Source organism: Syngnathus floridae, unplaced genomic scaffold, assembly GCF_059516105.1.
Source record: "Syngnathus floridae isolate MCC-2025c unplaced genomic scaffold, RoL_Sflo_1.0 HiC_scaffold_33, whole genome shotgun sequence".
Taxonomy (NCBI): Eukaryota; Metazoa; Chordata; class Actinopteri; order Syngnathiformes; family Syngnathidae; genus Syngnathus; species Syngnathus floridae.
In genome coordinates, this window is record NW_028284062.1 from 268,778 (window position 1) to 271,871 (window position 3,094).

At 53.8% G+C, this 3,094-nt stretch overlaps 1 long non-coding RNA gene across 1 annotated transcript; it reads left to right on the forward strand.

Annotated features, from left to right (window-relative positions):
* Window positions 1-1,643: 1,643 nt before the first annotated feature.
* On the forward strand, window positions 1,644-2,286 carry LOC148378593 (uncharacterized). Its single transcript, XR_015855763.1, has 3 exons — window positions 1,644-1,784; window positions 1,871-1,969; window positions 2,059-2,286. It is a non-coding gene; the product is annotated as an uncharacterized LOC148378593 (long non-coding RNA).
* The last annotated feature ends 808 nt before the right edge of the window (window positions 2,287-3,094 follow it).

Here is a 3,094-nt window from a genome sequence, read left to right on the forward strand (position 1 = left end):
GGAGCATTGTGCGCACGCGTTTGAACACGCTTTAGACTTGTTTTGCCGTTTTCAGCAGCTCAAAGCTCCCGTTTTGTCAGCGCCTTTGCCACTCGCTGTGCGCTGAAAACGACGGACTTGCCCGGCTGCTCAGCCCGTCAACCATGAGCCGCGAGCGCGACGTCATTGTCCGTAGGCAGCTAGTGGCAAAATGCACCCTGTTAGAGTTGCGCTCGCTCCAACTTATTTTGCAAGAACCACACGGGAGACAAGTAAGTTCTTTTGGACACCTGCAGGTGGAGAGTCCATCCGTTGTACGAATGAAGTCTGACTCTCGGCTCCTGCACGAGCATTTTAATTAAGAGAAACAGGGTGGGTGTAAGAGTGGATTGAATAGAGGAAGCCCTTGACCTCTAGTCAAAACATAGCAAGGGGTGTTTTACGACTTTGTGTAGGAAGGGATAAGCGATAGGGATAAATAAGGGATAAATAATATTATTTATTACAGGTCGCAGTCAAAGTCAAAGCAACACAATGATACGATAAAGATAATCTGGAAAACCCTGACACACCCTGTAGTTGTCACTTTTGGAAAAGACGAGCGTCCCTCCAATCATCGCCGGTGACGTGTTTTTCAGGCTCTGGAGACAGGAGCTCATGTCAGAAATGTCATTGTGAGTCGCGTTTGTTTCTGCGCCGGAGCCGTTCGTTCCCTTTGCATCCAAAGAATCTCAAAGGCGGATTATTTGTGTCGACAGGAGAGAGATTTGCTGCTACGATACCGACGTCGAGAATCTCTGAGGAGGAACAAAGCGTGAGGTCCTGCAAGGTGAGTCTGTTTGTTTGCGGCTGCTTGGTGTTGCGCAAGATGAAATGGCCTTTTTCTCGCTATCGTTCCTCTCGTCGATTCATCGTGAGGTGTCGCTTCAGTTTGTTCAGAGAGATGTTTGCTTCCGCGCCCGCAGGTCATCGAAACATTTTACGGCTACGACGAAGACGTGTTGGTGGACTCGGACGGATCGTCCTTGTCTTTTCACACCGACAGAACCCCCGACACGGAACCCGAAGAGGTAGTCCGCCATTTCTGCCAGCGTATTGGCACCAAACATTCCTCTTCAGCCTGGAATCGGACTCGTCTTTGCGTCGCGGGTGCTTTGTCGCCGGTCTGACTGATTCTGGTACTAGTGCTGTGTTGCATTGGTGTGTGCATGAAGAGGCGGAGCTTCGCTACCGCCAGCTGACGCAAGAATATCAAGCGCTGCAACGAGCCTACGCTCTGCTAGCCCAGACCAGCGAAAGGGGACTACGACGCCGAGAAGGAGATCAAGGTGGCGCCCCTTCCCGCAACCCCCGGCCGGGTCGCAGCCTCCCCGTTCTCACCCAGCCTCGGGTGTTCTCTGGTCTGAAAGGAGGAGGAGGAGCCTCCCTCCTCCTCCTTTCAGACCAGAGAAAAGCTGATGGTAGAAATGGGTCACTATCAAAGCAGAGTAGCAGATCTGGAGTCAGCGCTGAAGCAACAAGGACAGGTAAGCTCATCAATGAGCACACCTTTTTCTCAGACAAAATAGCTACATTCTTCAGTCACTCATCCGTCTGGCATTACTGGACCAACCCCCCCCCCCCCCCCCAACGTGGCTGGGAAAATGCGGAGAAAAGCAAATGTCATTTTCCAGTCAACCAAAGAATTTGTGGATGAAAATGACACAACATTCCAAAGCTGTCCACGCGTTTGTCTCTTCTAGAATGTCAAGTGGGTGGAGGAGAAGCAGCTGCTGCGTCAGAGCAATCAGCAGTTGGCCGAAAAGGTGACGGAAAGAAAGGCGCTGGGCGGAGTCGCTTGGCGTCACACCTGTCGGGAAGCCCCGCAGATGAGGTCTGACTGTCTTTTCAGGTCAGGCGGATGGAGGCGGAAGAAGCGCGTCTGAAAGAGCACATCCAGGATATCCGAGACCAAAACGAACTGCTTGAGTTCCGCATCCTGGAGCTGGAGGTGGGAAGACTCGCACAAGCGTGTTGAGGCCAGAGATGTGACGGACGGACGGACGGACGGACGGACGGATGCATGCCTCTGCCTTTCAGGAGAGGGAGTGGCGCTCCCCCGTCTTGAAGTTTCTGCAAGTCCGTTTCCCAGACGGCCTCAGCCCTTTGCAGATCTACTGCGAGGCCGAGGGCGTGAGCGTACGTAAGGCGTCCCTCGCAACCCTAACCTTAACCCGAGGTCCCAGAACACCTTACATTGCTCCTTGCGCCTTTCCCCCGGACATCGTCATCAGTGATCTGATGAAGAAGCTGGACATCCTGGGCTATAACGCCGTAAGTGTATGTCGAACTCCTTATGTTCGCACTCCACGAGACTCGGCGGCTCAAATGTGACTTTTGGAAGGCTTTGCGCTGAAAGAAGCTTGTTGACGCTGTGCCTTTGGGCTCTTGCAGAATCTCACCAACGAGGAGCAGGTGGTCGTGATTCACGCCAGGACCCTTCTCACCCTAGCCGAGAAGGTAACGCGCACGTCCACGCACGCTCTCGCATTCTGCTTATGTGACAGCAGCCTTTCCTCAGTGGTTAGAATACATCAAAGTGACCAAGTCAGCACTTCAACAGAAGATGTTGGACATTGAAAGTGAGAAGGTAGACAGACACGCGACATCAGCCAAGGGGAACTCCGGCAATGTGCCCCAACAATTCTGACCTTGAGCTGTGCTAGGATATGTTCTGCAAGCAGAAGGGCTACCTGGATGAAGAGTTGGACTTCAGGAAGTGTTCCATGGACCAGGCTCATAAGGTAAGCCGCCCTCAAATCTCCCGCCGGACCACTGATGGACGAGGATTGCGGCCCAGAGGATCCTGGAGCTGGAGGCCATGTTGTACGAGGCGCTACCGCAGCGGGACTGCCCCGCCACGGACGGCGAAAAAGCCAGCCACGCTGGCGTGAATGACGTGCTGACGGCGGATCAGAGAGAAGAGCTTAGGAGCGCCGTGGACCAATGGAAGCGAGCCCTGATGTGCGAGTTGAGGGAGCGCGACGCTTGCATCCTCCAAGAGAGAATGGATCTGCTGCACAGCGCGCAACAGGTAAGGGCCCAAAGCCAGCCCGGCACTTACTTGCACGCTTAC